The 26,922-nt window shown below is 38.7% G+C and overlaps 1 long non-coding RNA gene across 2 annotated transcripts in view; it reads left to right on the top strand.

Moving 5' to 3' along the window:
* Positions 1-19,822, top strand: part of LOC102944490 — a 163,764-nt gene extending 143,942 nt beyond the window's left edge. The window contains exons 7-11 of one of the 2 annotated variants that reach the window (XR_006290978.1): positions 275-406; positions 1,508-1,600; positions 13,271-13,426; positions 13,681-13,773; positions 18,063-19,822. This is a non-coding gene — a long non-coding RNA (uncharacterized LOC102944490). The remainder of the gene's footprint in view (positions 1-274; positions 407-1,507; positions 1,601-13,270; positions 13,427-13,680; positions 13,774-18,062) is intronic. The other variant, XR_005226004.2, reaches the window with a different exon arrangement.
* The last annotated feature ends 7,100 nt before the right edge of the window (positions 19,823-26,922 follow it).

Raw genomic sequence — 26,922 nt, 5'->3', positions numbered from 1 at the left:
TGAAGGCTGCTTACATTAAATGTCTCTTTTCTACAAGACTGCAAATGCTTAAATACAGAAATTAGTGATTCATGGAACATTCATAATATGATTCAGCTGCTCATGTTTCAGTTTACATCTATTGGGTCTGATCCTGTAACCTTTACTGACATGTAATTCTTGCACATGTGAATAGATCCTTTGACTGCAGTGTGACTACCTGCATGTGTAAGAATTACTCATGTGAATAAATATTGCAGGATTGTACTAATTATTATTATTTATTAATTTTCAGCAATGCCCCCAGTGTGCTATGTGTTTTCCAAACACAGAAGAAGCCATGTTCTTGTCCCCAAGGAGCTCAAAGTGCTGTACTGGTATCTTTTAAAAAGCAATCCATATGACTTATTATGCAGTATCTTAAATAGTAAGTAATGCAAACAAACAACAAATCACAAATATTCATTCCAATTATTTCATGAATTCACTATGGCTGTGTTCATGACGTTTTTGTGATCACTTTTGGCAAACATTTTCACAACTGAGTTTTACTGGCAAAATATTTGTGGAAAGCAAATTTTATATTCTATGCAGAAGAATTTTTACTGTGTGCTCACCCAGGGCCCATTAAATCCAGAATGTCCTGCAGGGTGCTGGACATTCTGGATTTAATGGGAATGTGCACGTGCTTAAAGTTAAGCACTTTGAACCAGATTGTCAAGGTATTTAGGCCTCTACTGGGATTTTCAAAAGTATCTAGGTGCCTAATGTCCATTGAAATCAATAGAAGTTAGGCACCAAGATGCTTTTGAAAATCCCGCTAGGCGCCTAAATATTTTAAAAATCTGATCCTTTGTGCTTAGCTGGATTGTGGGCAGAGAGCTCAGCACTTTGCAGGATTGAACCCCCAGTAAGGGAACAGAAACAACCCCATATGTCTTATATGGCCAATCACAACAAACCAACATAGCTCAGATTTTGAATATTCGTAATCATATCATAGATATAGATATATAAGCCCCGCTCAAAAAAAAAAACAAAAAAACCCCCCAACCCCTAGCTTGCAATCTGCTTGCAGACATGACAAGAGTTGAAAAAATGGCTAAATTTAACAAATAAATTATTCATTGTGAATTATTCACTCTGTCTAGTCCTAAATTAGGTTTTCTCAGTCCAATCAGCAAAGTTATGCCAACAATTAAACCCAACAGAACATTCTGGCGATATACATACAGAGTGTGTGCCTGAATGCATCATTATACAATGCAGGCTTTCTGAATAGGAAAGTTCCATGAATTTTACATAAAACACAATTATGTTATTTTCTTCAGTGAATTTTATTTAAAATGCTAAGGGTTTATATTTCTAAAGCTGTAAAACCAGAGATTTTTACCTGATTTAATTAGATATTTCTGTGAGAAATTGGAGTGCCTAGATATGAGTCAGACTTTTGCTATTGCTAAGTTTAATACACAGAACTAAATATAGCATTCTTAACAATCTGTGTTTTTCTTTCTTGAAACATAAGCTTAAGGCATCTAATCTACATCCCTTCATCAACATAAGATACTGATTTGTTGGAGTCAAGTCAAGTCTGTTGTAGCTGTTGACATATATGCTAGTAAGTGATTGAATTTCATCTCTGTAGTCTGTGAATGGAAAGAGGACTTTGTTTTAGAAAAGACACAATTTTAATATCACCTAGTACTGTTTTTTAAATTACAAATATCACTATCTGCTATAAGAATGATCAATCTGTCCTTTATAAGTTGCACTTGTAAACATGTTGTGCAGCTATTTAAGCAGTTATTAGATGACTGCCACAAATTGTAAAGAATATTAGAAAATGGTCCCATATATGTGCAAATATTTTATGAAAAATATGAGATAAAGGCAAATTAAATTAAAAAGTGAGGACAGTAAAGTTACACAATTTAGCATGTACCTTATGATTTTTAAAGAAATATATATAGCATATATGTGCTTCCTCTCAACACTGGATATTATTCAAAAACTACAAACCATTTGCTTATTTAAAGCTCTGTGCAGGTAACAATACTACAGGGCTAGTAAATCCTACCAAGCACTCTTTGAGAATCTTGTTTATTTACTGGTGGAAGTAATACACCATACTTGTGTATCCATGACAACACTGTAACATGCCAGAGCAGTACTAGGTCTTTTCTTGCAATTGCAATATGAGATTAAAAGTAAGAGGCTAAATCTTATTACATAGCAGAAGCTTCTCAAAAGATAAAACATAAAGTTTATGGGAGCATATGATAGTTGTTCATGGTAATATATTTGTGCTATTTCAGTGCTTTAGTTGGGTTCATCCATTGATTGTAAATAGTACTGAATAGGGAACATACCAGGAAAGATAAAATTTTGCATTTCCTGCTGGAGTTTTCCATAATAGAGAAAAGTGATTCAACAGTGTCAAGAATGAGTCGTTAACAAAATCAGTTTTATAGAGTGTTAAGTTGGATAATACTGTACTTTTTGTTGTTTTAGGATGTTTCAGGTTCCTTAATTTTTTTTCATTCTCATGCCAAATACTTTGAGAATGTTATATGATCCAGTGGATTAATGATGTAATTGCCTATTTATATTTATAACTTCATGTCTTCTCTATGTGCGTTTGTGTTTGCTATGCCAAGGCCACCAAGATGCTAGACTGAGATGAGACACAAAAAGTGGAGGGAAAAAATGTACACACGAAAAGGAAATTCAATTCTCTATTATCCATTATTTTATCTATTGTCATTCTTGATTATCTTACTGTTTTCTTGACAAAATTTGTGCAAATTCTCAAGAGTTAGCAAATCAATTTTAAAAACTGAAATATTTCCTCCCCCCTGCCACAAATTCAAATTAATGCAAAAAGAACTGACACTTGTCTAGCTGCAGGTTGCTTATAACCTGAGCTAACATTGTAATACAAAAAATACTGTGCGCCAAATTCTACCCGAATCATTATTGTTATTATTTATTATTTTTATTATCATAGCACTGACAAGCCCTAGGACCAGGACCCCATTGTGCTAGGCGCTGTATTCCTAAATTACTGAGGTTTCATTAGTTTAAATGAAGCAAGAGTTTGTCTTAATATGTTGTATTTTGTCTTTGGAAGTCTTTGAAATATACTGTATTGCCTAGAAATGTCAGTATTTAAGCAAAGATCTGAAGCATACATTGATGATTTATCCATTTCCTGATCTTGGGGAAAAAAAAATCTCATTCTTACCATTAACTCAGGATCCTGAATCTGGCAAATGGACAGGTACCTAAAACACCCAGAAAGCCTTTGCTGATACCCAATCTGCCTTGTACCACTAAAAGAAGTGGGTTGGGCATACAGTATCTAGAGAAAATATCTTTAAAATGACTATTTGGGATTGTACCCACTGTTTTCTCATTCGGATTCAGAATGGAGAAAGAGAAAAAACACAAAAGGGAGATAATGAGAAGAAATAAATAATTTCTGTGGATTTATTCTGTCTCTACTTTATCCTCCACCCAATATATTTTAAGTCAGTCAACTTACTTGCAATATGTTCTGGTTGAGCAATGACACTCATACAGCCACAAATGTTTGATGGGGGTGATAAATGTTTTTACAGGCATTTGATCTATGGCCAGGAATGAGAAATTTGTCCGATTTGTGTTGGGGGGTGGAGAGGTTGGTTTTGTCATCATATTTTGAGAGTGGGGTGGCTACTTACAGGTGTTTTGCACATGTACACACAGACAGACAGGTGTCAATGTATAGGGAAATAATGTGTTGTTCTTGCTGATTCCCTGGTCAGCTACATTCATATTCAGTGGCATATGGTAGAGGAGTGGATTTATAATTTGAACGTGTTTCAGATTTTTTTTAAATAAGAAATTCCCATTCCAAGTCTTCGCCTTGTGTGGGTTTTTTTTACAAATATTTCCCAGATTTACAATAATTTGCCTGGGTAGTTCTGCCCTATTCTGTAGAAATGTCAAAAGAAGCAAACCCAGTTTATCAACCTGCTGCACAACAGAAAGGTGTGGGAATGGGAGTTACCAGCCTAAGATGCTGTTGTTCATCCAGGTCCCACTGATATACACGAGGAGGTAACTATTTTAATACTATGGAATTCAGTTTTACTGATCACTACTTGAGGTGATCATTCATCTCTATGGTTTAAATCTTACCTTCCAAAAGATGTATGTTATGTTGCTTTTGTTATATTGCCTCATTTCCACTGATTTATCGATTGGCATTCAGTTGTAAGAAATAGATTGGAAGTGATTTCTTTGATTTTCCACATAGGAAAGAATGAGTTTTTTTGAATTGCAGGGAAGAAGGTTATATTTGTTGCCACTGAGAGACAGATAAGGAATATTACAACTTCTGGGTGTGCTAAGTAGAGCCAATAATAATGTATCTTACCTGCCATGGTAGTAAGATCCCCTATTCGAATTTGCTTGGTCCTTGTAAAATGTAGATTTTTCTTCTGACCACAGACCTGATCTAGGAAATTCAATATTTCCTGGATCTGAATGTCGTGATCATGTAAACATACAGAAATGATCAAAGGTGGGTTGACCAAATTATTCATGGTGACAGTGTTATATAGTAGTTTCTTTTATCGTCTCAGGATAAAATTTATATCTAGGGTCAGATTCATCTGGGGATTACTCTGGTTAAATGACAGCACAACGGTCATACTAATATTTTATAATATTGTCAACTTCTTGAGAGGACAGTTGAAATGGGCAGAAGTTATTCACTAAACTAATACCTGTATTCTAGTGAGTGGAGCTGAAGGTATATGCTTTCCTGATCTCCTGTTTACTGAAACAGGCATATACAGGTTTTTGTGATTCCAGAAGCATATAGAATGTGGAGTTCTGATGACTTACTATTTTGTAATATTATTTTCATCCTATAATTGAGTCTGGACTTCCTTTTTCTTTCTTTTTTTAAGCCTTTATGAAATTGCTGATTTGCCCACAAAACTTTTGTGCAGCCCCTCTTATATTTTCAGTAATGTTTATCCTACATGGCTCCAGCCGGTAGGAGCAGAAGTAGCCAAAGCAGGGACTGCTGCACTGGAGGGAGGAGGTTAAAATGGGGCCCAGATGGGACCAGCGCCCTTCCAGCAATACCCTGGACAAGCACTGTGTAGGGAAGGACCCACATACACACTCTGGGGGCACTAGGTTCCAGATGGTGCCTACCTCCCTTTTCCCTCGCCATATGGCTTTTGGGGACAAACTGCACAGAGAAGCCAGCCAAAAGCTCCAGTTGGTTGGAACAGAACTAGCCAAAGCAGGGTCCTTCAGACATTCCAGTCAAAACTGTAGAATGTTCTTTGACTTTCTTTGGCTTGTGCTGATGGGCTATTTGCTCCAACTCTCCATCTCTCTCTCCATCACGGTCTCTTCACCATAGCCTCACTGCAGACCTGCCACTCTTACTCTTTCCTCCCCTTCCCTGTCTCCCTTCCCTTCCCTTTCCGTTCAGCTGATCCCCTCCTAAGTAACGCCCCCTCCCCCCATAGGTGAACTAACATGGCATTTGCTGCTATCACATTGTTTGCTCTTTTGTGTGTTCCACCCCTTACCCCACCCCGTGTCTGTCTTGTCAATTTGGACAGTATACTCATATGGTTTCCCTGTTGCCTCTTAATTTATACTTAGATTGTGTGCTCTTTGGGGCAAGGACTGTTTTTGTTCTGTCTGAACAGCACCTAGCAGAGTGGGGGCCTGGTCCATGACTGGGGCTCTTGGGCACTGTGATAACACAAATATAGTAATAATAATAATAATACCATTATTTAACAAATCTAAACAGTGGGGGACACATGACACTACATTTACCATCATTCACTGCCGGGATTGTTGACACCATTAATAAGATATAATACATTTTAGATCTGTCTTTTCATCAGCCTTCAGTGGCTTTATTTTCATTTTCCATGTCTGATAAGCTGAGCTCCTTTTAGATTTTTTACTTTTCTCCACAACAATACAGTAGTATTTTTTTAGCAATTATATCTATATATCCTGAAATTAGATATCCTTAGGTTCTGTAACACTTCATTACAACTTTGTGCCACACCTACAAATTCTTTGCTACTACTTATGCTGACCGAAGTGCTCTCCAAGTTTCATTAGTGATTGAGTTTAAAACAAAAAAAATGGGGGGCGGGGAGAGTAAGCCTTACTTGTAACTAATAATGTAACCTCTGGCAGCTGAATTTCAGAATGTGTATTTCTAATGATTTACACTCAGTGTCACTGGGGTATAACAGCAGTTGCAGAAGAAATGGTTTGGCTGATTGTCCTTTAAGGGGAGATGGGACGAGCCCCACCTGTGCCATAATTAATTAGCTGCTTCCCAGCCTGGTACTAAGAGCCTCATCTGATACTTTAATGGACACCTGAGCCTTATAAAAAGCCTGAGAGAGCTCAGTCTGGGAGTAGAACTGTGCAGTGCAGGAGGTGTGAAGGCCCTGAGCTAGGGTCTGCAGGTGAATGATATTCCAGGGGAATCAATCTGGTGGCGGAGTGATCTATAGCGGGTCAGGGGAAAGACACAAATGTGGCTGAGAACAGGGCCTAGAAGATGGTTTGAAAAGAAGCCCATGAAGGGTTGAAGAATCTTTTTTTTGTTTGCTGGTACTTTTTAGTTGGACTTTTGTTACTCCTGGAAGTGGTTAACTTTATGACTTTGCTGAGGAGCTATCTCCAGCACTAAACCATGTGTGTGGAGTTTATTAAGGAGCCCTGAAGAGTGAAACTGAGTCAGGGTGCTGCAGAGCCATCCCCAGCCCTGAGGCAGGTGCTTGGGAGGTGGCTGCCCCATTACAGTGGTGATCAAGATGAATATTTCTAGGGTCCATATTCTGCTCCCTGATTCAAGGAGTTTGAAGTCAATAAACATTCCACACAAGGACTGAATGCAGAATTTGGCCTTAGATTAAGACTCTCAGAAAACTCTGAGCATGATCAAGCATTTTGTTACGCTTGATATTCAGTTACCACCACACCCCCTTCTACAAGTTATTTTGGCTATTTCAACAATACTCAGTGTGGTGGTAATTGAATTGTTTATTTCACTACCAACTTAATTTTAAGGTAGTTATTGTTTTTCAGTGATCTAGTCAAAGGACCTCATGCACAATATAGCTAGATGTGGGGCCAAATTTGCTAGCACAGAATGTGACCCATCATGTTTAAAAGTGCTGAAGAGATGTATGACTATTAGCTAAGGAGCTAGTGCTACTGAAGTACTAAGGAGGTAGTATGACTTTGTACTGTAATGAATCTGAAACTCCTGCCTAGACAGAGATGTGGAACAAGGGAAATATATATATATTTTTTTAAAACTTTGTTTTAAAGATGTGCCAATTCTTTGCTGTCTGTTTATCTTGTTACTGATACAGCAACTAAATCCATCCTCAATATGCCTAAACCGACCATTCAAATGACAACAAACTAGATATATTTTTCCTTCTTGCTTTTATGTTATGGGTATGTGACTTATTTGCTGTCAGTACCGTTTGTGATGTTCTGTGCCTTATCAACACTGACAGTACAGGTATAGGGCTCAATCTGGCAAGGATTTACACACGTGAATGACCTCATTCAGACTACACACATTTTCTACTGGCCTAGACAGGCACAATGTCACTGTGTTCCTAGAATATCCAGACTGGTGAATTGCACTCTATTATGGAGCAAATTCTTACTTTGCTATATCTTGCCTTAAACAAACCCTCTGTGAGGTAAATAAACTCTTCAATAGAAAATTACATATAGCATGATATTAAGCACAAAGGGAAGGATATATGGTTTCTTTAAAGGAAAGAAAACAAAGTTCAGCCTGAATAAAGACTGGTAGTGGATGGACTAATTTTACCATACTAATTTCCCCCTACTGTTACTCACACCTTCTTGTCAACTGTTTGAAATGGGCCACCCTCATTACCACTATAAACATGATTTTTCCTCCCTTGGTATTCTACTATTAATTGAATTATCTTGTTAGACTGACACCCCCCCGCCTCACTTGGTAAGGTAACTCCCATCTTTTTGTGTACTATATATATATCATGGGGGTGTGTGTGTGTGTGTGTGTGTATGTGTATATATATATATATATATATATATATATATATATATATATATAAAAATCGTGAGGGAGGGATAGCTCAGGGGTTTGAGCATTGGCCTGCTAAACCCAGGGTTGTGAGTTCAATCCTTGAGGGGGCCATTTAGGGATCTGGTGCAAAAATTGGGGATTGGTCCTGCTTTGAGCAGGGGGTTGGACTAGATGACTTCCTGAGGTCCCTTCCAACCCTGATATTCTATGTATGTATGTATATATATATAAAACCTACTTCATCAGATGCATGGAGTGGAAAATCCATGCATCTGATGAAGTGGGTTCTAGCCCATGAAAGCTTACGCCCAAATAAATGTTAGTCTCTAAGGTGCCACAAGGACTCCTCAAAGTTCATTACATGTTCCCGTTGTTCCTTGGAGTCCATCATGGTGGGGAGGAAAATATGCACTGTCCCAAACACCCCCATTTTGTCCTCTGTTTTTGTGACCATCTCTAAGAGGAGAGAGAGATCCCAAGCTTTTCAACCTATTAACAGCAGTAGGACACTGGAGCCATCTGAGGCAGTAACATTAGCTGGGCAGTCTGGAGCCATCACTAGCAAGTTACAAGGCAGTAAAGACACCCAGATTCTTTTCTTAGAGTTAATTGTAACAGAGACCTTCACCCCACACTTAAGTCCCAACCAGTTGGCAGTGTCTCCCTGTCTCTGGCTACCACTGAGCCTTGACCTCCTTGCTCTGTTGAGCAAGCTCATTCTAGTATGAGTTGACCAAGTGTCTGCCAGGTCCCTTCTCCAACAGAGATGAAGCCAGTTACATTTGAATACTGTGCTTTGTCTCACTGGCTGAAGATGGCTCTGAGTTCACCCAAGGTACTTCAACATGGTGTGCAGGCATACATGTGGGGTAGGCAGCTGCATGACTGATATTTGGGTCCTAGATAATATATGGGGAATCTTATGTAACACCCCAACATATGTCCATGTGCCAGTGATGTATTCAGGGCACCTTTAGAACAACTGATTTTGGGCCCTGTGTGCCCATCAGAAGTTCACCATTGTGTGGTATTACAGTTAAATGCAGGTAGCAAAAACAGACACCAAACTGGAGTGAGAGAGAAAGAGATAGACGTGAAATGCTTTAAAAATGCAATTTTAAAACATACTTTTCAAAGACTTTTATAATTTTTTGCCAAATAAGAATTAAATAGAACAATATCCTGGAGTTTCATGCATGTGAAATTTGAGACCTGGATGCAAATAGGAAGACTGACTTCTATTTATAGAACTAAATAACCCCTGCAAAAATCCCCCAAATCCCATCTTTCCATTCTGGATTTACAGCATTTCACTTTTCAAAGCTCTAAAACTTGAATGTTTGTTCATCAAAATGCACTTGCTAGAGGAGCACATTAATTTATTTTATAAGGGGATGTCACGGGATGCACAGCCAGCCCCTCTTCTTCTGGGCCTGGTTGCCCTCTCAAATAAGTCCAGGGAGACCTTCAATTCTGTGCAACACCCGTGTCCTTTATTCTTTTAGTGTTTTCCCACCACCAGTGTCCAACTATATACAATCCTTACAGGTTTCTTGCCTAGCACAGGCTGGGTCAGTAACCAGCTAGAGGACTTCCACCTCCCTCCCTCCTGACTGACTGACCTCTCTCTCTTTCTCTGGCTGTCTCGCTCCTTCCCAGCCTTTATAGCTCCTGGCCTATCAGGCTGTCAGGCGTTGCCAATCTCCAGGCAGACATAAGACTTTTCAACCAGTCCCAATCTATCCCCCTGGATTGGGGCTGGCATGGCAGGGGCTGATTAGGTGTGTTTGAAGAGCACCCTAACGCAGGCGATAATAAACATTTGGGAAAAGATGAAGCTGTGGAGTAAAATAGGATATAATTGTGCACATATAGTAAAAATTATAAGTGCCATATTGGGCAAAATGAATTTGGATTGCCTTGTTGTCATACTGTCTGTAGTCACTCATGAATGTAGTTGCCAACCTCAGGCCAGACTGCCACAATTAGGGCACAAACTCCAAATCAGTTGTGTGTTCTGTAGTTAGATTTCACCAACCAAGCATCCAGTGTGGACACCTCAAGCTCTATAGCAGCCTTAGTCACAGACAGTCCCCCTTAGACATTCTAGTTTATCTTGCCACCCTGGCAAACCTGCCTTTGTGATAGATGGTCCCTTACATCACAAATCACAACAACATTCAAGTTACTCCCAGTCCCAAAGGACCAGTCACTTGTGCCAGGTCAGTTGTACCTCAGATCTCAAACCAAAGACAACGCTTGCAGCCAGTTCTATAATAAACTAACTAAAGATTTATTAAAAAGGATTGATATTTACAAGATTAAAGCTGATAAACATACACACAAATGAGATACAGTCTTAGGTTCCAAAAGGTAATAGCAGCTGCTATAATGTGCAAGCTGTAAATGTTCTTTAAGGCTAACCCAAGCTAAAAGTTGGGGACCCCTTGCTAAGGCTGTTGGAGAATCCAAATGTTAATTAAATGGCTGTTTTGTGTGTCCATTAGTACTTATGTGTCAACAAAAGAATTGTAAAATTTAGTATATCAGTTGCAATTATGGTGTAGATCTGAATGAGTTTAAAAACTAATTTTACAAACGCATATGTGAAATGGTGATTTTCAACTAACGTTTTGATTGTGGGATGAGGTAGGTGAATCTGCTAGACAGAGTGAATGATCTCAAAAACAGGCAGGCTGAAGAGGATTTGTTGAACATGGCTACTGGCATCACTGACTGAAAACATAAGTCACAAGATGGTACTATAAATTAAGTTGTCATTATTAGCTCTGGGCAGCAAACTAGACAGCTAGCAATAATAAATTGTAAAAGATTTATAGATTCTATTTAGTTCAGATAAGCATCCAAAAACATTTAGAATGGATGTTGAAATGAACTTGTGAGTAAAGGCCAAGGCACTTCAGTTAATATCCAGAGGCCACAGTGGAGGCCATGTAGGGACTGACAGAGGACTCCAGAGCCTTAAAAATGGCATATGGTTGATTCAAGAGGTTGTTTTTAGTAATACTGACTCTGATTTACTCTGCCAAGATGGATTCAGATATATGAATTGCTATGCAATATTCAGATATTGATACAATGGTATTTGTTAGATGTGACTTGCACAGTGTTAATCTGGAAACTAAAGGGTTAATTGTTACAGAGGTCACACATGGGTTAAACTGGAATCCAGTGAGCTATGGTGTCCCTGTTGACTAGACATACCTTGAACAAGTGAAAGGTGATATACTGTTGTAGGCAATGTTCCAACCTGCCCTTAGTGTAATTAATGGAGATAGCACAGAAGAGCAGGTTGAGAAGTGTGGTTTCTTCTGTATGGTTAGACCACTGTTTTGTGTTCTTAAGGTCCAGTCTTGCAAGGTATATTGAGCACCCTGAACTCACATGTGGTCAACAGAGGTGATCAACACCTCACAAGAGCAATCCTTATACACCCTTGCCATGTCCTTTTCACATTCAGATAAGAGTTAAGTATTTTGCTCAAGAAATTCTCGTGTTTCATTGTTCCTCTATACAAAATAGTAACCACAGAGGCAAAGTTTAAACGCCTCATGGTGTCATGAGAATCCCAAAATATATGTAGCCAAATTCACAGCTTTACTGCATAGTGTAAATAGCACCCTACAAAGGATTGGTAATACAGGATAACCATACAACACACATGAAACTTGAAGCCAAAGGTAGTTGTTTTCAATCTCTTAAGATATGCAGGAAGGAATCAGTATAACTGTACTTAAGCTCACCATTGCTGTTAATAAAATGCTTGCTGTTCCATTTTTGTATGGATGATAGTCCAGTCCTGTCCTGTCCTGTGTAATTATACTTGCACAATAACAACCTTTTTCATTCACACACATTCTTGTTTCCAAAATGACCATTGTGTTAATGTTATATATTTGATTATATAACAGGATCTCAGTAAGAATTTTTAATGAAATTCATAGGCAAATTGTTCCCTTTTCCACTTGTTTGTTTACAATTGCAAAATTGTATTTAGTAGAGATTTACTCTTACCAGGAATCATTTCTAGGTGCTTTTTTATATTTGCAGTTTGGTTTCACATTAATTATGGGAGAGTTTACTGCAGGAGTGAAGGAGAGACTCCGCCAATAAGAATACAGTATACTTCAGTTAATGTATGTACATTAGTCATATTTCTTAAAAAGCCAGAGGCCAAAATGTTCTAACTTGGGTGCCTAAAATTAGGCACTAAATCCAGAGTGGACTATTTATAACTGGTCTGATTTTAAAGGTGGTGAATTTCCCTAACTCCTATTGGATACTTTAAATGCATACATCACTTAAGTATCTTTTGCTTAACTGCATAATTACTTATTGTCTATCCATAAGAGAAATTTAGTCTTGATCTGACCCCATTAGACTGAATGTGTTGCTACTCCATTTAATTATATGTTAGCAATATATAAATCAATAAATAAACAGCAAAAATGGCTAATTGCATAATTTGACTTTATGCATTCTGAAGAGGTGTAAATATTGAACTTTACAGAGCAGTACATCCAGATAAATTAGAAGTTGGAAAACCTCATAAGATTTAGTCCACTCACCAGTTTATTTCAGACTGTGTAGTAAACATAAGGGCTAATTTCATCCCTGGTTAATGACATTTAGATGTATAAAAACTGATTCTCCAGTGTGTTACTTCAGTTTAACTTCAGTGGAATTACTCTTGATTTACATGAGTGTGAGCTCAGAATCAGGCCTCAGGATTGTGTGACATGAACGTTTTCTTTGTATTAGTTTGAAGTACTTAGTATATAAACATTCAGTTCTCTCAGATTCCAGCCATGCAAGGTGCTGGGAATCATGTGATTGACTTCAATGGGAGCAGAAGAACCCATCACCTCACATGTGGTACTCTGTACTTTTCAGTATTAGGCTCTAAATGCTTAATTGTAGGAAGCTACTTACTCCACTAATGTGCATATTCAGGGGCTGATCCCTTGTATTGTACATCAGTAAAGTGCTGTGTATATATTGCCCATTCTGGCAGCTCGCATGGCATGTCTATTTAAAGCTATTGTTTTACTCTATACTTATCCAAAAGGAGGTAAATTATGGGTACTTTTTTATAAACTGCCCTTAAATATAATTATATCTCTTCAGTTTTATAGGAAAAATGAAGTTTAGAACTGACTCTTGACACGTGATGCACATTTGGCAGGAGGCCAAGGCGAATCAGAATAAGCAACCAGAAGAAAATGCCAAATTCTAGAAAATAAAAGTAGCTTAATATGTTTTAATACCAATAAAGTGGTTAAGGTTAGTGGAAACAATCTTTGATCTTTTCTTTTTCCCATAAATTAAAAAATATTTTGTAATACATTATATAGCTCGTGTAGCTCACTCTAACTAGAGCTATCTGTTATGGCCAACTAGAAGCTCTAGCTTGTCCAAATCATAGCTGTCAAGCTCTTGAGCAAGACTAGTCACAGAATACATGTTGCAATGATGATTTACATCCTCCATTGGCACCAGTTCGATATTCTGGTCCTGTTTTTTAAAATCCTTAATAGGCAGGGATCATTCTACCTCAGGAACCATCTTTGCATTCATGAGGATGAGGATAACTTCACTCACCAAGCATATGGAACCTAGACTTGCCCAGGGTGAGACTGCGGATAGCAGCGGAAAGAGAACTTCATTCCGCTTGCAGAGGTGATCCTCAAGACTGAGCCATGTTGACAGGGCAGTGTACGGAAGCTTGTACAGTGTCTCCTTATATTATACTTCTTCTTGATTAAACCAGAACCTTTAATAATTCCTACATTCACTTAAAGAAATTTAAAAAACAAAAACAATCCTCATCCCTCTCCCCCATCCTGTTCCTTCAATTTCTTAAGAACCATCTACTCCACAAAAGTTCTGTATCTTGTATTTAATTGACTGATTATCTTAATGCAATGGATCTCAAACTGCAGCTTGTGGAATGCTGGTTCTCCGTGGAGAACTTGCTGGTGGTGTACAGAGAGAGAGCTAGTCACAAAGGATTTAGGTACCTACTTGGCACTTTAGGCACCTAAATCCAAAATTTAGAGTCTATAAACCCTCACTCGGCTGCTGCCTAACCATGAAGGAGCCTACATTTCCCTATGTTTCCACAGGTAAAGTCCCCCTGGAGCCTAGAAGTCTGCCAGTGAGCATGTGAAAAGCCACCTAAGTCGTGGCACCCTGTGCCTAGCTCATACCTAGCCTCTGGCAGGATTTACAAGCTAGCAGTACCCCCCACCTATCTCACCTGTGGGTCCTGATCCGATAGGAACACTAAAAGGGTACCTTAGAACATGTATACTAAATCAGGCCCTGCACAACACGTAGACAGAGATGTCCCATTATAGCAGTGGTCACTGTGTCCTGGTGAAACTATTCCACTTTGTATAACTAAGTAAATATTCATTTGGCCAAAGAGAGAGAGCGAGGCTGACTATGGCCTAGTGGTCAGGGCAATCCCCGGCACTGTACAAGCACCCATTCCAGTCCCTGTCAGGCAGAGCGGAGAACCACTTGGGTCAGTGTTCTCACCACTTCGGTAAAAGGAGAGGCTCTTCTTCATTTTATTTGTTTTATGACCTGGCTTAGGTACCTAACTCTAGGAGAGGGCTCATGGCTGTGATTCCCAAGTGGAGAGAGGTGCCTGCCTCTGGCCCGTATTTAGGTGCCTGAGTCCCTTTGAGGTGCAGGGTTTAGACCACACCCCTATTATCACCATTTTCTATTGACTAATTTAGGCCGCTGCTCACTGAATGTGCTGGCTTTTGTAAATCCCATTATTAGTTTCCTAATTCTTCCCCTGCATTGTATAGGTAGTCTGGATGCCTAACTCAGAGTGCTGGATTCCACTAAGTGACAGTAGACCTAAAGTTATTTGTTGCAACATTGGGTCTAAGGCCCCTTTGTGGATCTAGCCCAAGATGCTAAATATTCTATCTACTTACTAAATTTAAAAAGGTAAAAATACATTAGATACTTTACTAATATTGCTTTTCCCTGTAAGCAATTGCTGCAATTTCCCTCAGGAATATTATGTGATGATGAATGGGCGGGGGGAGGGGCGAGTTAGTCATGCAATAACGAATGGATGAAGATTTGTCCATGAGACAATCTTTCTAGTTCATGCTAAGAAAAGGTTTGAGAACTCCTATAAACCAGCTCATTCAATGAGGAGTCACACTTAAAACTCCAAATCCCCTTAACTTAGATTATGTGCCCTTTCTCTTCAGGAGACACAATCTGTTTGACCCTCAAAGATACAAACAGCCAGAAATATGACTACAATATAAATTGTATTGCCCTCTTTTTGTAAAGGAGCAATAATATGATAACAATAAAGAACTGATACTAAGACCTACCATCCCAGATTCTTGGATATCTATGTAATATAATAAACCCTATACACAGTGCATTTGGAGATTTACATGACTACTGGATAATTATGTCAGTGCTGCTACAATATCAACATTATGAAAAAAATCCAATGTAATTTACTCTCCATTTGAAGATATGGTAAAAAATTTTAAATTCTTTACATTTAGTTAACAAATTAGACCTTCAAAAGCTACTTCAATTTCCATTTAGCTCATCTGATGTTTAAGATCAGATGACAGGCATCTGATTTCAAAAGTCTACTTCTTGTTCTTATTATCATCATTTCACATGAGCATAACTGCTTTTATGTAATGTATAATTTTAAATACAAAAACTGTAATGGCATTTCAACAACTCTTTGAAAGTAGACAGTTACTTTCCCTGAATTGTGTTAAAATCTTTTACAAATCAGAGGATATATCCAAGAAGTAAGGGTGGAGATTTTTACTGCATAGCATGCATGGGTTAAAGAAGAGGAGGAAAAGAAAAGAGCATTGTTGGCAGTATTCTCCCAGACTTTCAGAATTAAACTCAAAGCCAGACAAAACTTTCCTGGGTCATATTTCATTACAGCCTTGAAACTTGGACCTGCATCACTGGTATTTAAGTGCCTGAGCCTGTTTCAGTTAAATCTGATCTGATTTATGGTTTCAGATGTAAACAGGTGTAAAGTTTATTCACCTTGACATAAAGCTAAATTTAGCAGTTTGGATTGAGTTCTGCTCTGAAGTTTTATGATGAAGTTATGAAAATTTCAAAGTGAAATTCAGGCTGTGAGAACCAAAACCAAGAAAAAACCAAAACTTCTGAGCTTCACATGGGGCTGATAATTATCTAATACGATACAATATGAGAAGTAAGACAAGCACATGGGAAGGAATGGAGTTTCCACAAGACAGGCCTTTCCAAGTGCAAGCTAATAAAACACTATCAATTTTAACATGCCAATAAAAAAGGGAGTTTTTCATAGCATGTAGTAAGTTTTAAGGAAATATAAACTGTAGCTCTGCATTACAATTTTACTTGCTTTTTAAGATGCACTGTAACTTCTATGACAATAACCTTACTGAAAGGATAAGTGGACCTTTATTCTGTACAGGGTAACTACAGCGTTCCAAACCCTGCCTGTATATAAGGCCACAAGTGCTGGATTTGCCTCTGACCAAACTATGCTGGAGAAAAACCAGCTTAAAGTCTATCCAAGGCCAACCCCCAAAAACCAAAACAAATGCCATGCCACCCATTCTCTGCAGTACTGGGCATTGTGGAAAGCTCCTGTAAATGTAACATGCTTCCTGTACTCTACATTTCCTTTTACTCAGTCAGTCTGTCTCCCCTTGCTGTGACTGCGCTGCCTGTAGGAGGCTGGGATGGAGTAACCCCAAAGCATATCTTTTATTGAGTGGGGAGACTGACCAATTTTCTGTTAAAGAATCTCCTTTTGTTGTGGGAAGGAAGCACTACCACTCCAGGTCTTGGGGAAATGGGGGCCTGAAAGAATTAGATAGGGAGGCGCTGAACCAAATTGCAGGAATCACATGATGGGAGACTCAGAGAGAAAGACTTTCAACAGTCTCCCCTCAGATTTGTGTTCCCTTGTCTGGATGAGAGATGCCCTCATTTTGCTCTGGACCTCTCTTTTTCCTGGGTGACTGACAGGGATGAAGTGGAATGTCAGTCAGCTAGGGAGAACCTGCCTCCATATTTGAAAGTCAGAAGACACACTAATCATACTCAGTGCATTTCCCAATGAGCCCAGTTGCAATCAGACTTGGTAGCGTCTGTGACTTTCCTCCAGGGGAAGGGACAGTCTTAAATGGATAATGTCTGAAATAGCACAGTGAAGCTACCGCCAATAAGGAAGTATCCTCTCAGAGTAGGGAGCAGTGTACAAGTCACAGTAGCCACAGAGGTTCACAGAGCCTCTATTGGCCACACACCACTGAAGCTACTTTTCTGCTGGACAGATGCGAAGAAAAATAAAATAATTTTATCTGTAGTGATAATTGTATGAAGTTGAACTGATATACCATCATTGTGGAAGAGGTTATTAGTTCTACAAAAGCTATTATAGTCCAGCACTGAGATATTTCCTATTGCAGCAACATATTTGTATTAAATTATTTTTGAAATAAAGAATTAACTGAAGGAGATTTTCATAGGCAATATTTTAGTCAATCAAAAATTTTAGCATTCTGAACTCCACTCTCTCTTCTTTTTCAAATGATAAGTAAAGAAGTACTGTATAGTTCATTTTCCATCCTTTTGTTTGTTCCGTAAGTAACTATATACCTTTCGCAGAGTTAGCAGCAGCATCAGTAAAGGTTTTCCACACCTTTATGTAAAAAAATAAAATAAAGATGTTGGTTTTTTTTCTTTCCTAAATATATGAAATAGAAAGCAAGAAGAGAGAGAACCCTTTAGCCATGGATCAGTTCTTTCACGTGTGTGGAAAACAGTAATTTACTTCTCAGTATTTGTGCTTTGTGTAATAAAGGGTAAAATGCTAACTTTTTTCTCTTTTGTTTTACAGATGAAGTTTCTTAAACTCTTTTATGGAGTCTGGTTAGCAATTACATGGATTTTTGAGGAACAATTCCAGAGCTTTGACTGAATGAAATATACTGAAACCAAAAAGAAAAGCTTGGTCTTGATTATCTATATTACAGATTAGCTTGAAGGAAATAATTATTACCAATCTGTACCATAACAGCTGTACTTAACTGCAATGTGACATTTAAGGTCTGTGAAGCAGGGGATGTCTTTTTGTTCTGGGCCTGTATAGCATGCAGCAAAATGAGGTTCTAATCCATGATTGGGGATCCTAGATGCTCCCATAAAATAAACAATATTATATTAATAATAATATTTCTATTATTCTATTTGGATTGTTGCTTTAATTTTATTTTTGAAGATTTATCTTTAGCTCTTGGAGCTAAACTGTCAAAGGCTCATGCATCAGGCCACTCCCAAAGCATATATAGTCCTAAGGCCTGATTCTCATCTTGTAGAAATGTAAGGCCCCAGTCTGGTAGTCAGATCTATGTGAGCAGTACCTGGGGACTGTGCAGAGCCCACTGACTTCAGTGCAGGTCCAGGCAGGCATAAATGTCAGCCCACACAGCTCTGATTGCAGGAAAGCAGCTTTCAAACAGAAGTGACTCTGCAGAAGTCAGATGCAGTTAGACCTAGGTAAAACAGTGATGTAAGCAAAAGGAGAATAGGACCCAAAACACACTTGCATATGCACATTCAACCAAAGAAATAAAACACCTGCACATGTAACCCACACACCTCCTGGGTGTGCTGTTCTGTCCCATCTAGTGGCACTGAGACCACTTAAAGAGAGAGGTAAAATCAGCCTGCTCTTTTAAAATGAGTCTGCCAGCTGGCTTTTAGCTCATGCATTAGAGGCTCGTGCACTAAGCTCCAGAGTTCCCCGGTTCAATCCGTGACCAGGGTCTATCGGCGTTACACACGCATATGCAGATGAGGGCTTTGCAGGTGCAACGGGTGGTGCACATTTTGTATCCTGCACCTCTTGTACTGGGCTTTGAAAATTTGGCCATTTTAATCAGTTCAGTTGTTTACAGCCATCTCTTAGGTGTAATGAACAAATAGATATCAAGGAAATTGAAGTTGGTTTATTAGAAACCTTTTAATTTTTTATAATTTTAAAATGGAAATCAACAGGGAAAATACCAGATTCATTGCTAATAGGTGAAGTGTGACTTTTCCAATATGTTAAGATTATATTTTATTAGTTCAAGAAAAATATGGTTATAGAAAATTAATATATTTACCACTCCTTAAAAGATTTTGCAGAATTTTCTGTCTTCTCTCTGTTTCTTTCACATTATATTTTACCTTTTCTGATATTTATGCTTTTTGTTTCACATGTTCAGCAATCACAGTATATCTCTTATACTCATGGTTTTCAATCAAAATATATTTAAAATTGCATTTAATAAATACCTTTAACATAGTATCAACAGAATTTTATTTTTGTTGATATTTCTGGCTTCACTATATGTCAAAATGTAATTGGTTTGTTAGGGACCAATCCTACATTCCTAATTCAAGATAAAACTTCCACTGAAATCAATGGGAAGTCAATTGTCTTGGTATGGATTTCAAGGTTGAGCCTTTAGCTTAGTTTTATGAGTGTAACAGAGCCTTAAATAATTGTTCTTACCATTGTCTGGCAGAACATTCTTTCCACCAGTCTAGTTTAACTGGTGGTGTAATTAATATGTATAATTCCAAATTTTGTAATAAAATAAACTGCATATGTTGTTAAGACAAATCTCTGTTCAGACTTTTTCTTAACTGAAGTCCTGGAGTCCCCAGGCTTTTAACCCAGCTCTGGTCTTTTGCTGCAAGTTAATTTGGTGATGAAGTGGGAGGGGTGGTTTGGTAGATGTAGTCCTGATTTTGAGAAAATGACTATTTTGAACTTGATCTATCAAATGGAAAATGCATCTGGATATTATGGTGATGAGATAGAATCGAACAGATAACACAGTGATGGAGGTATTAAATATGGATATAATAGATCAGGGTGGCCAAACCTACTCACCCTCTGAGCCGCATACAACAATCTTCAGAAGTTTGAGAGCTGGGGCACATCTGGTGGGACTCAGGGCTTCAGCTCTTTTCCTGCTGAAGCCCCAAGCACTGGCAGGTGTGCCCCACAGGGCTGTAGCTCTGAGACCCTTCTCCCCATTGGGCAGAAGCCTCTATCCCACCACCCCACTGAAAGGCAGAGGTCCCGAGCTCCCCCACCAGTCTGGTAGGTAGAGAATGATGGGTGGCAGGGGGAGAGGGGGGCTCTGTGAGCTGCACTTTAACTAAAAGAACCACATGTGGTGTGCTCATAAGACACAGTTTGGCCACTCCTGTAACAGATTATACTAAGTAAAGTATTTGTAAGATACACAATGCACAAGGTAACTAGTTTGACATAATCATGTTTATTGATGCGAGCAATATATATTGATACAATATAAAGAACATACTGAAGTTCTACCTTTATATCAAAGTATGCATTAAATTCTGATGTTTCTTGCACATATGTTCCTTTCAGAAAAAACAGTGTACGAGCCTGTGTTACAGCAGGAGCACACAATGGAATATAGCTGCCACCTTTCTGGCTCTCCTGAAAATAAATGGAGAAGCCACCCACAGGGCCTTCCCAACAAGGGCATGAGTAAGGGCTAAGGAAGAATGGTCCATAAGTGTAGGCATGGCCATGTACCTTGACCAGGCAGGGTCTCACTGTATGGATGAGACGATGGTGTTCAGTGGAGGGATTTAGGTTAGTAGGCACTGGGCAACCTTTTGGGAAAGGAGGAGCCTATACAGGGAAGATGGGCTCCACCTAAATCAAAATGGAACCATTCTGCTGGCATGTAAAATTAAAAAGGTTGTAGAGGAGTTTTTAATGTAAGGGCTGAGGAAAAGCCGACAGGTACAGAGGAGCACATCGTTTGGACAGAGCCATCCCTTAGGGGAGAATTTATTAAAGGGGATGCTCTGTATCCTAGTAAAGAGGAGAGGATGGAATTGGATAAAATACAGGCAGGAAGTGAAGAGAAACAGTCAAAATGAAAAGGAGCCCCATTCAATTACATCACATGAAGACAGACACCAAAATATTGAAAAGTTTTATAAGTGTTGATATACAAATGCTACAAGCTTAAATACTAAAATGAGTGAAATTTGAGTGCCTGGTATTAAATGATGATATTGATATAATAGGCATCACAGAAACTTGGTGGAATGATGATAATCAATGGGACATGGTAATAACAGGGTACAAAATATATAGGAATGACAGAATAGGTTGTGCTGATGGGGGAGTGGCACTATATGTGAAAGAAAGCCTAGAGTCAAATATATCAAACTATATCATAGAATATCAATGGATAAAAATTCCATCCTTGAATAATAACAGTACAGCAATCGGGACATACTAACGATAACCTCAGCAGGATGGTGACGGTGGTTGTGAAATGCTCAGGGAGATTAGAGAGACTACAAAGACAGAATATGCAATAATAGTGGGGGACTTAAACTATCCTGATATTGACTCGGTACATGTCACCTCAGGAAGGGATGCAGAGATAATATTTTAAACACCATAAATGACAGTTTCTTGGAGCAGTTAATCCTGGAACACACAAGGGGAGGGGCAATCTTTGATTTAATCCTAAATGGAGTACAGGATCTGGTCCAAGAGTTGCGTATAGTTGAACCGCTCAGTAATAACGACCACAATGTACTTAAATTTAACATCTTTGTTAGGTTTGTTAGGTGGAAATACCAAAGAAACCCACCGCAGTAGCATTTAACTTCAAAAAAGGGAGCTACACAAAAAAGCAGAAGCTAGTTAAACAGAAATTTAAAAGGAACAGTCATAAGCATGAAATGCCTGCAAGCTGCATGGAAACTTTAAAAAAATGCTATAATAGAAGCTCAAACTAAATGTATATCCCAAATTAAAAAAACAAAGAGTATGAGGACTGAAAAAACAAATGACACCAAGGCTAAACAACAGTTTAAAGGAGGCAGTTAGAGACAAAATGACATCCTTTAAAAATTGGAAGTCAAATCTTACTGAGAAAAATAAAAAGGAACATAAACTCTGGCAAGTCAAATGTAAAAGAATAATTAGGCAGGCCAAAAAAGTATTTGAAGAGCATCTAGCAAAAGACACAAAAACTAACTGCGATGCTGGCAGAGCAGATGCTAGCTCTTGCCACGGCTTTCGGCCTCAGCCGCGCACTGACAAACCCATTGCTGGAAACCTGTCTGTTTCACCAGTGTGTTAGTATGGTTAAGATGAACTTATAACAGTGTGTTTAGTGTTTAGACTTTATGACATGCTTGTACAATGTTGCATGCATTAATCTCACTTATAATTTCTTTATCACATGCTATAAGTGTTTGCTTTGTAACTGTAAAACTTGTTTGCCCTGAAGCTGTGAACCCAGTCGCTAGGAAGGGATCATCTCCTGCCCATCAAGAAGGCCTAGCAAAACAAAATAGGCCATTGTGGGATGCCACAAAACAAAGACTTTGTTAATTGCCCCTTTATACTCTTGAAGAGGCTGGGGAAAAAAGGGCTCGTCCCATCAGGTTGAATTCGGGAAGAAGGAAACAAAAATATTTGACAGGAAAATTTTTCATCTCTTTTGCTGTTTGGACTCTCACAGGGATGGAGCTAATAAACAGAAGCAGAGATCCTCAGGGTCAACCAGGGTTAGCCCTAAAAGAAATTCAGAGCTGACCAATTACTAGAACTCTGTCACTTTTTGAAACCATAGACTGTAACTCATTTGTGTATACGTTTTCCTGTTTTAACTTTGTAGTAACTCTCTCATTTATTTTCTTAGTTAATGAATCCTTAGATAGTGTACTATAGGATTGGCTACAAGTGTTGTCTCTGGTGTGAGATCTAAGGTACAGATTGACCTGGGGTAGGTGACTGGTCTCTTGGGATTGGGAACAACCTGCATAGGTGCCAACTCTGTGGGTGCTCAATATGCAGCAGCAGTCAAAAAAGTGAACAGAATGCTGGGAATAATTAAAAAAGGGTAATAGAGGGATAGATAATAGGACAGAAAATATCGTGTTGCCTTATATAAATACATGGTAAGCCCACCTCTGGACTACTGTGTGCAGACGTGATCGCCCCATCTCAAAAAAGATATATTAAAATTGAAAAAGATGCAGAAAAGGGCAACAAAAATTATTAGGGGTATGGAATGACTTCCGTATGAGGAGAGATTAATAAGACTGGGACTTTTCAGCTTGGAAAACAGATGGCTAAGAGGAGATATGATTGAGGTCTATAAAATCATGACTGGTGTGGAGAAAGTAGATAAGGAAGTGTTGTTTACTATTTCTCATAACACAAGAACTAGGGGTTACCAAATGAAATTAATAGGTAGCAGGTTTAAAACAAATAAAAGGACATATTTCTTCACACAATGCAGTCAACCTGTGGAACTCCTTGCTAGAGGATGTTGTGAAGGCCAAGACCATAACAGGGTTGAAAAAAGAACTAGATAAATTCATGGGTCCATCAATGGCTATTAGCCTGGATGGGCAGGAATGCTGTCCTTAGCCTGTTTGCCAGAAGCTGGGAATGAGCGACAGGGGATGAATCACTTGATGATTACCTGTTCTGTTCGTTCCCTCTGAGGCACCTGGCACTGGCCACTATCGGAAGACAGGTTACTGGGCTAGATGGACCTTTGGTCTGACCCAGAAGAGCCATTCTTATGTTCTTAAGTAAGTACATCAGAGGCAGGAAGCCTGCCAAACAATCAGTTGGGCCACTGGACAATCAAAGTGCCAAAGGAGCACTCAAGGAATAGAAGATCATTGTGGAGAAACAAAATGAATTCTTTGCATAGGTCTTCGCTGCAGAGGATGTGGGGGAGATTCCCAAACCTGTGTCATTCTTTTTAGGTGATAAATCTGAGGAACTGTCCCAGATTATGGTGTCCGTAGAGAAGGTTTTACAACAAAGTGATAAATTAAACAGCAATAAGTCACCAGGACTAGATGGTATTCACCCATGAGTTCTGAAGGAACTCAAATATGAAATTGCAGAACTAACAACTGTGGTATGTAACCTATCACATCCTCTGTATCAGATGATTGCACGATAGCTAATGTAATGCTGATTTTTTTTAAAAGGCATCAGAAGCGATCCTGACAATTACAGGTGATCCAAACTTCAGTATCACGCAAATTGGTTGAAAATATAGTAAAGAACAGAATTACCAGACACAAAAATGAACACGATATGTTGGGAAAGAAACAACAGGGTTTTTCTAAAAGAAAATCGTGCCTCACCAATCTATTAGAATTCTTTGAGGGAGTCAACAAGCATGTGGACAAGGGTGATCTGGTTGATATAATGTACTTGGACTTTCAAAACTTTTCACAAGTGCCACACCAAAGGCTCTTAAGCAAAGTAAGCAGTCATGGGATAAGAGGGAAGGTCCTCTCATAAATGAGTAACTAGTTAAAAGATAGGAAACAAAGGATAGGGGAAAATTGTTAGTTTTCACAGTGGAGAGAAGTAAAAAGCGGAGTACCCCAAGAATCTGTAATGGGACTAGTGCTGTTTAACATATTTATAAATGATCTGGAAAAGGGGGTAAACAGTGAGGTGGCAAAGTTTGCAGAAGATACTAAATTACTCAAGGTAGCTAAGTCCAAAGCTGACTGTGAAGAGTTACAAAGGGTTCTCACAAAACTGGGTGACTGAGCAACAAAATGGCAGGTAAGTGTTGATAACTGCTGATATATTCAAAGTAATGCACATTGGAAAACATAATCCCAATTATACAAACAAAATGATAGGGTCTAAATTAGCTGTTACCACTCAAGAAAGAGATCTTGGAGTCATTATGGCCAGTTGTCTGAAAACATCTGCTCAGTGTGCAGTAGCAGTCAAAAAAGCTAACAGAATACTAGGAATCGTTAGGAAAGGAATAGATAAGACAGAAAATGTCATAAAGCCATTATATAATTGGTAAACCCACACCTTGAATAGTGCATGCAGTTTTGGTTGCCCCATCTCAAAAAAGATATATTAGAACTGAAAAAAATACTGAGAAGGGCAACAAAAATGGTTAGGGGTATGGAACAGCTTCCATATGAGGAGCAATTAAAAAGACCGGTACTGTTCAGAGATGACTAAGGGGGGATATGATAGAGGTCTATAAAAGCAAGAATGATGTGGAGAAAGTGAATAACGAAGTGTTATTTACCCCTTCACGTTACACAAGAACCAAGGGTTACCCAATGAAAATAATAGGCAGCAAGTTTAAAACAAACAAAAGAAAGTACTTTTTCTCACAATGTACAGACAACCTGTGGAGCTCATTGCCAGGGGATGTAGTGAAGGCCAAAAGTATAACTGGGTTCAAAGAAGAACTAGATAAGTTCATGGTGGATAGGTCCATCAATGGCTATTAGCCACGATGGTCAGGGATGCAACCCCATGCTCTAGGTGTCCCTAAACCTCTGACTGCCAGGAGTTGGGACTGGATGACAGGGGATGGATCACTGGATAATTGCCCTTTTCTGTTTGTTCCCTCTGAAGCATCTGGAATTGGTTATTATTGGAAGACAGGATACTGGACTATATGGACCATTAATCTGACCCAGTATGACCATTCGTATGTTTTTTTATGCCCACGCCAGGAAGTAAGGAGGCATCAGGCAAATTGCAAGTCACAATATGAGAAACCACCAATGGGCCACTACTCCCCATCCCCTGTGGACTTAGTTCTTTATATTCCCCCCACCATGACTTTAAATGCTTTGTCCTATGCTGAATCTGTGCAGATGGGAAAGAAAACCGTGAAAGTAAATTTATGTTTGTACAGTGTTTGTACAATTGGATCCAGACGCATGACTAGGGCTCCTAGGTATTAACTACGGTAATACAAAAAAATAAATATTAATAAGTTCCAAGAAATGGGCTGATGAATCTTACTTCTCCTGTGGAATAAGGAACTTAACTGTGACTGTAAATCAGTGGTGGGCAACCTGCAGCCCATGATTGCCCACCACTGCTGTAAATGCATACTTCTCTTTACTCAAGATGCCAATCTAACCCTATGCAACTGTGAAAGGAGTATTCACATGAGTAATGCTAGGATCTGGCCCTATACTTATTTATCTTTGTGCTATTATTGGGTGAAAAAAGTGAAAAGTCTCACCTCAGATACATGTGCATGGCCCCCTTTGTAAATGAGAGTTATAGGAGTGGATCAGAAAGCAAAATTTGCCCTATTTCATTTATCATAAAGTCATAAAGCAAACGTGTATTGGTGTATAACATTAATTGTCAGCATGCTAAGCAGATAAAGGGAACACCAAACAATGTCTAATCTGTTTAATGAGATAACTTATTTCCTTTTCATGTTCTTCTCTATATAAGGCAACCTACAAAGCATGCGTTTTTGTTTTTCCCTTCTGTTATTTTCATCTAGGTGCCAGTAGATCAAAGAGTTAAGAAAATCTTACTGCTATAAAAGGTCATTCAAAACTAAATGCAGCAATTCAAAGTGGAAAATAGAATGAGGGCCAAGGAGATGTTTAATGAAGTAACATTTTAGTTGTATTCTTTGAAGAATATTTGCAGAATTGTTTGATTGCTTTAGAGCACACAGAAAACAATAAACCCCACACAGCGTTAACATTGACTTTCTTGGTTACATTCTGCTGAAATGTTGCCAGATCAATTTGGAATCACAAGTATATTTGATATAGAATTACCGAATATGATGGAAATATTCCTGTGTAGTTTGCATAGGAAAATGTTTGAGGAAACTGATCTTTCTGTCAGGATATTGAGGCTTGAG

Source organism: Chelonia mydas, chromosome 5, assembly GCF_015237465.2.
Source record: "Chelonia mydas isolate rCheMyd1 chromosome 5, rCheMyd1.pri.v2, whole genome shotgun sequence".
Taxonomy (NCBI): domain Eukaryota; kingdom Metazoa; phylum Chordata; order Testudines; family Cheloniidae; genus Chelonia; species Chelonia mydas.
This window is presented reverse-complemented; position numbering and strand designations above follow the sequence as displayed.